At 49.4% G+C, this 7,865-nt stretch overlaps 1 pseudogene; it reads left to right on the forward strand.

Annotated features, from left to right (window-relative positions):
* Positions 1-468: 468 nt before the first annotated feature.
* LOC112871941 (large ribosomal subunit protein eL27 pseudogene) lies at positions 469-797 on the forward strand (annotated as a pseudogene).
* Positions 798-7,865: the final 7,068 nt, after the last annotated feature.

The following is a 7,865-nucleotide window of genomic DNA, read 5'->3' on the forward strand; positions in this document are numbered from 1 at the left end:
GAGCCATGAGATCATAACCTGAGCCAAAGTCAGATGTTTAACTGACTGAGCCACCCAGGTGCCCCTAAACTTCTGTTTTCTTAAGAACTGGGTGTATAGGGGGCATCTGGCTGTTAAGCAATCGACTTCAGCTCAGGTAATCATCCCCTGGTTCATGAGTTCAAGTCCCGCGTGGGGCTCTGTGCTGACAGCTCAGAGCCTGGAGCTTGCTTCGGATTCTATGTCTCCCTCTCTCTGCACCTCCCCCACTCACACTCTGTCTCTAAAAAAAAAAAAAAAAAAAAACACATAAAAAAACCCTAGGAATATAGATTAGAAAATACAACTATATAATTACAAACAACAAGAGATACAAGTCTAACATGAAACATGCAATTTGATAGGTATAACTAGCAGAGTCAGTTTAAGCAAAAGTCATACCATAAGTAAATATTCTGTCTGCCGTTGGCTTGAGTGGCTGGTGTTGAGATGGGCAAGTTTGTGTAACCTGAAAATGTTGGTCCTGGCTGGACGCTACTCCAGTCATCATGAAGAACATTGGTGACGGCACCTCAGACCGTCCCTACAGCCACACTCTGGTGGCCGGAATTGCCCGTGATCCCTGCAAAGTGACAGCTGCCATGAGCAAGAAGAAAATCACCAAGAGGTCAAAGATCAAGTGTTCTGTGAAAGTTTAGAACTACAGTCACCTCATGCCCACAAGGTACTCTGTGGCTATCCCCTTGGACAAAACTGTCATCAACAAGGATGTCTTCAGAGACCCTGCTCTTAAATGCAAAGCCTGACAAGAGACCAAGGTCAAGGAAGAGAGGTACGAGAGGTACAAGGAGAGGAGACGTACAAGACCAGCAAAAACAAATGGTTCTTCCAGAAGCTGTAGTTTTAGATCTGTTTCATTTCAGTCATTAAAAATACCAAAAAAAGAGAGAGTAAATATTAATACAGGTAGTAAGAAGATATGGCAAAAATAGAGATGCTGTTATGAGAATCACCAAAATTAGAAAATAATTCAAAGAAAGGCCTGTTTAACGAATAACAAGCCAGCCTCGGCCACCAACAATCCCCTGCAAACACATACACATCAGGAACATACAGAGAGGGGGTAGATTAAACAGTGAGAGAGAACTCCTTTCTAAAGAAATTGAGCAATCTTTTTCAAATGGACCAGAATTCCTATTCAGAGTGTTGGCGATCTAGAATAAATCCCTCCTTATGTTGGCCCGGGGTGAGAACCTGGGTGCCGGCTTGCCTGTCTGCCTCCTTTCCACATGCCCTAAAGCGAAGCCTGTGGGTTGATGTCCCCACTCAGTAAGAGTAAGGACAAATTTAAAACCTTTTTCAGACATGCAAAGCTTCAGAAGACTTTCCTTCCATGCACCCCCCTTTAAAAATGTTATTTGAAGATATCCTCCAGCAAAACAGAGGTAAACACCAAGTAAGAGGTAACAGATTCACCAAACAGTAGAATTAACCCACAAGTGCAACGAATAGAAATACCAGAGGTCCATAAAGCCATCAGTCAAAATTAGAACAGGAAGTCCGGGTTTGGAGGAAAAAGTCTCTAAGAAGAAAATGGGCCTCATTCAACAAATAATGTAATTAAGACGCTGGAAGATTTTAGTGACCTGATTAAAAAGGCATATGTTTCTTTTCTCGAGAAGAAAAGAGAAAAGCAATTAGAAATTCCAGGAGAACAAAAACTCGTAGAAGAAAGTCGTGGTCCAGATATGAAGTGAATTAAAATATAGCATGACTTTGAGTATCTGGAGGGAGTATAGGAAAATACATTTGAACTTGAAGCCTGGAGCATTTCCCTTCAAGCAGCATTTAAATCATAAGATTACCGTTCCTTCCCTCTGGGTCCCCGGATGCTAGTTAGCTCTGCAGAGAATGATGTTTACATAATCACAATATTTTTTAAAAACACTTTATTGATTTTCAATTTTTGAAATTCAGAGACAGACCACACACAAAACCAGAACACTTTAATTATGGATACAGAACTAGATGCAAATGTAGTGGTTTAGCAAGAAGATTTAGGAGGAGGGAGGGCAGGTGTGATAAAGGATGTCTCATCTTACACAGTGGGGAGTCAAGAGATATTTCATGAAATGAATGGCCTAAGAAAGAAAAGCTGGAAAATGCGTATCCAACCGAACTCTGGAGGGAAGTTACCTTTCTAAACTTCTCATCTTTCATAGTTGGGCATGGTGCCAGGCACTGTGAGTTCAGTAACCAGCTCCCCTCCTTCCCTTCACAGAACCCCTGCGTTTCCCTGGACACGTGGCTATCCAGGGAAACAGGATATTTCCCAGGCTTCCTTGCAGCTACCTGGGATCAGGTGACCAAATTCAGACCAACTGGATGCAAACAGAACTGATGTGGCTGTCCATTAGCTGGAATACAGATGTGATTGGCCATCTCTGAGCCAGGCCAAGAGTTTTGGTGTAAATAATAATAGCTAACACTTAGACATATTCTAACTATGTTTTCTAACAGGTCTTTTTTTTTTTTGTAATTAAAGTTTTTTTTTAATGTTTATTTATTTTTGAGAGAGAGAGAGACAGAGCGGGAGCAGGGGAAGGGCAGAGAATCCAAAGCAGGGTCCAGACTCTGAGCTGTCAGCACAGAGCCCAACATGGGGCTTGAACTCACAAACCAGGAGATCATGATCTGAGCTGAAGTCAGATGCTTAACCAACTGAGCCACCCAGGCACCCCTAGTCATGGTGGTTTTCTAGGTGCTTTAACCTAATGAGGATGTGTATTCATTACCTTATAGCTGCTGTAACAAAATACCACACACTTGGTGGTTCAGAACAACACAGATTTTTTTCCCTTACAGATCTGGAGTTCTGAAGTTTAAAATCAAAGTGTCGTCTAAACCGCTTCTTTCGGGGCGCCTGGGTGGCGCAGTCGGTTAAGTGTCCGACTTCAGCCAGGTCACGATCTCGCGGTCTGTGAGTTCGAGCCCCGCGTCAGGCTCTGGGCTGATGGCTCAGAGCCTGGAGCCTGTTTCCGATTCTGTGTCTCCCTCTCTCTCTGCCCCTCCCCCGTTCATGCTCTGTCTCTCTCTGTCCCAAAAATAAATAAACGTTGAAAAAAAAAAAAAATTTATAAACCGCTTCTTTCTGGAGACTCAGGGGAGAATTTGTTCCCTTGTCTTTTCAGCTTCTAGTGGGTCACCTGCATTCCTTGGCTCCCCAGTCCTTTCTCATGTCACTATGGCCTCTCATGTCCATCATCGCATCTCCTATTACGATTTCCATTTCCTGCCCCCTTCCTTTAAGGACCCTCGTGATTGCATAGGGCCCACCGGAGCAGTCCGGGATAATATCCCCAACTCGAGAGTCTTAATCACTTCTGCCAAGTTTGTTTTTTGTTTTGTTTTTGTTTTGTTTTTTTTGCCGTATAACATAACGGTCACAATTTCTAGGGATTAGGGCATAGACATCTTTGGCAAAACATTATGCTCCCTCCCTCAGATTCATAGATAGTATCCCCATTTTACGGATGGCGAAACCCAAGCACAAAGAAATTAAGTGGCACGCTCAGGGTGACACAGCAGCTCAGAAGTGGCAGACCCATCACTTAAACCTGGACAGTCTGGCACCAGAACCTGTGCTCATGACCGTGACAACACTTCAACCCTGACCGTACTCGGGCTTCCCGAAGACTGCAGAACCCGTCTAGCCGGCGCTGGATGGCCTGCGGAGAAAAAGAAACTTCCATTTCCTAAGGCACTGTCATTTGGGAGTCTTCATTACAGGGGCTGTATTCTAATACCAGAGTCAATAGCTACTGTAGGTAATTGAAGGCAATGATTTTCCTTGATCTCATTCCTAGTGATTTGAGCCTATGATGAGAAAAATGGGCTTTGTATTCATTGCAAATGTGTTTAAGTTGGAGGGCCCGGGTGTGGATCAATTCACATCACAACCTTGCTTAAACCCTTCAGGGACCCCGCTGCCTTTGGGATGGAGCCCAAGCCCCTCAGCCTAGATTCAGGTCAGCTTTTCTTTCATCCATCTTTCTGTTTCTTGCTACTCTTCTTTTAGGGAGGACCCTTGGACCCCACTGGCATTGACAGTGGACCCAGAACAGACCTTGGGCCGTGTCTACCCCTCGAGAGAGGGAGACACAGAATCGGAAACAGGCTCCAGGCTCCGAGCCATCAGCCCAGAGCCCGACGCGGGGCTCGAACTCACGGACCGCGAGATCGTGACCTGGCTGAAGTCGGACGCTTAACCGACTGCGCCACCCAGGCGCCCCATAAATGTTTATTTATTTTTGAGAGAGAGAGAGAGAGCAGGGGAGGGGCAGAAAGAGACAGACACAGAATCCGAAGCAGGCTCCAGGCTCTGTGCTGTCAGCACAGAACCTGACGCGGGGCTCGAACTCACAAGCTGTGAGGTCATGCTCACCGACTGAGCCACCCAGGCACCCCTTCCTCTCCCCGTCCCGCTCAGCATGTCCTACTCAAAGCCCATCTGTGAACTCCTAGTCATCCCTCAAGACCCAGCCCAAGTTGCCTCTGGAATATTTTTCTGTTTATCTTGGTCGTTCTCCTGTTAAAGATTTTCCTCAAATGTCTGGCAGTTCAGATCATGGTTAAACAAAACAAAACAAAACAACTCAGTCTACACACACACACACACACACACACACATATGTACACACACCCTCCCAGAAAGATCAGTCTTCTCCTTTTCTTTTCCTTGTGCGTTCCTGGGTCAAAATAACCACATCAGCACACATTTACCATGATCATTGTTTGTAACTAATATTATTTATAATTTTAGGATTTAAGATCACTAGTAGGCTCCTGCACCAATATGTGACTCAAAATAAAAGCAATACCGAATGACAAGATAGCCATAAGGACATCTGACAAAACCCTGATTTTTCCCATGATGACCACTCTGATTTTTTTTAAATATTAAATTATTTAAAAAAAAATTTTTTTTAACATTTATTTATTGTTGAGAGCCAGAGAGAGACAGAGTGCGAGCAGGGGAGGGGCAGAGAGAGAGGGAGACCCAGAATCCAAAGCGGGCTCCAGGCTCTGAGCTGTCAGCACAAAGCCTGACACGGGGCTCGAACCCATGAACCTCAAGATCATGACCTGAGCCACAGTCAGACGCTTAACCAACTGAGCCACCCAGGTGCCCCGATATTAAATTATTTTTAGATACTGTGTGTACGGAAGTATGAGTCTCTGTCTTGCCCGGCCACGGCTGCTCTGCCCCCCTGCCTGTCCGCAGTGAATCCTTACGAGACTCTATACGCAAAACCTTCCTGTTTTTGCCCTTAGAACCCGTGAAACGAGGCCCAGAGAAGCAGCATTAGTTTCCTGGGGCTGCTATAACAGATTACTGCCAACCGAGCGGCTTAAAACAACGCAGCTTTTTTTCTTGCCACATTTCTTTCTGGGGGCGAGAAGTCCAAATTGGGTCTAATGGGGCTAAAAGTAAGGGCTGAATTCCTTCTGGAGGCTCTAGGGGAGAATCTGTTCCTTGCCTTTGCCAGGTTCCAGAGGCCGCCCGCCTTCCTCGGCTTGCGGCCCCTCCCAGCGCTGCTATCACCCCAACCTCTGTTCTGTCACCACATCTGCTCCTTCTAACCCTCCCGCCTCCTATTACAAGGACACCCGTTATTCTATTGGGCCCACCTGGATAACCCAGGCTAATTTCCCCATCTCAAGATCCTGAATTTAGTCCCATTTGGAAAGTCCCTTTTGCCTTGTAATGTGTCACAGGTGCCTGGGATCAGGATGCGGACATCTTTGGGGGCCACTACCCAGCCTGTCACAGAAGCGAAGTGACTAGTCCCGGATCACACAGCAGTAAGCAGCAGAACTAGGAGTCTGACCCAAGTCTTTCTGGCCCAGCCCCTTCCCTCTTTGCCCCTGCCCTAGCCTGAAGATGCTCTGTCGCTTGTGAAGTCACCAAGGATGCCTGGCTCTGGGTGGGCCTTGGGGCCCCTGCTCTCTCAGTGGATGTCCACCCCCTTCGAGCCACCCAAACCCTGAAGGAGGGCCAGCCCTTCCTGTGAAGAAGGGGCACAACTGAGCATCTGGCCTGGAGACATGAGGTCCCTGGGTCCTTCCTGTTGGCATGGCGCTTTGCCAGGAGCTCCCAGAGCCCGGTGCTATTGGGCCCGAGGACCGAACCCCACAGCCTCCTCAGTGGCCTGCCGGGCTCAGCGCTCAGAATCCCCCACTTGGGACCCACGGCCCCGCCCCTGCTGGCCCACCCCTCATCCCTGCACACACCTCTGCCTGTTTTCTGATTTCTGGTCTCCTAAGAGGCACCTCTGCCCTGCCCTGAGTGTTCCCACGCACAACCCAGGCCTGTGGCAGCATCAGCAAGTCGAAAACCCAATTACATTCCGATTATTCTAGTCCTAGCCCGACAGAGGTTACTGTAAGTCACGCTGGAATTGAGAGGGACGGGGAGGCAGACCTGGGGCCGGTGCCCGGGGATAGCACTTAAAGATGGATGTGACAGGGACCTGTGGCTCAGAGGTTCAGGATTAGATCAACAGGGCCGGGGATGGCTGGTTCCAGGAAAGAGGTCATGTGGCCACCAGTTTGACAGACAGCTCAGGCAAAGCAAAGGCTTCAGGCCGCTCCTTCCTGGTCAGAGCGGGTGCCAGGGCTGAGTGCCCAGCCTGGAGATGGAGGGCATGAGGTCCCTGGATGCCTCCCCTGGGCACTGGTGCTTGGCCAGGAGTTGCCAGAGGCCAGTGCTATTGGGCCCGAGGACCAAAGCACCACAGCCCCTTGTGGGTCCTCCAGAGCGTCACTGGCCCCTCTGGGTATCGCAGGATTTTCTCTGAGCATCTGCCCAGGCGTCTCTCCCTCGTGTCCACCTCTGCAAACAACTGGCCTCTCTCCTCAGGCCATGGCTGAGGGAGCCAGACTCAGGACCAGAGGGACTTGGGGGCTCAAAGCCTCCTCCCTGACCAGGGTCTGATAGGGAGAAATATTGCTGCCTGGGGGGTAGAAGGAACCACTCCTGATCCTTCCTCCTGGAGAGCAGCCGTCTCTGGGGTCCCCAAGGATGAACAGAGGATTGGCCTTGGGGATCCCTTTTAAGGGGAGCTGAGACTGGCTCTGTGAAGCTGAATTCTCAGCTACGAGTCCTTCCCCACGCTGACACATGCACCCCATGTATAATGGTTTGGGGCACCTGGGGAGCCCCGTGCTCACTCCAGCCTAGGGGGTACGGGAGGTCCTGGACTATGGCATCCCAAGCTCTGGGCTGGGCTCTAAGCCTGGGCCATGCTGGACTCCGCTGGGGCCCACTGCCTGGGTGGGTGTCTGCGTGGGTCTCTACCTGTCGCATTACCAGCTGCACCTTGTCGTTTGCTGCAGCTGGTGTTTGAGTGTCCCCGCACGATCTGGCTCCCACCCCACGTCGTAGCCCCTCCCCAGTGCTTCCACAGCAAGCAATCACAGCTCTAGATGGGCGGGGGGGGGGTAGCGTGGGGGATGAGATGAGTCATCGCTGTGGGGGCAGACATACCAAGCCCCACAAACACACAGTCGCGGTGCTGCGGACACAAAGGCATGCGCACACTCACGTTCCCACGCTCAGAGGGGCACATGCCGGGAGGCCTGTGCTCCTCAGAGCCACAACTGCACATTCAGACACACAGAGAGACAGACACCCCCTCCACACACACACACACACACACACACACACACACACACACACATTCCTTATGGACACAACCGCACAAAGCAAAGCCCCATACAGACACATCTCACCCAGGTGACCCCCACGTCACCACCCCAGAGCCTGTTCTCCACTCACGCACACACTCAGAGACACAAACCAGGCACTTCTGTCTCGAGTCCCC

The sequence above is a fragment of the Puma concolor genome, chromosome C1 (genome assembly GCF_028749965.1).
Source record: "Puma concolor isolate L17-30 chromosome C1, mPumCon1.1.hap2, whole genome shotgun sequence".
Classification (NCBI taxonomy): Eukaryota; Metazoa; Chordata; class Mammalia; order Carnivora; family Felidae; genus Puma; species Puma concolor.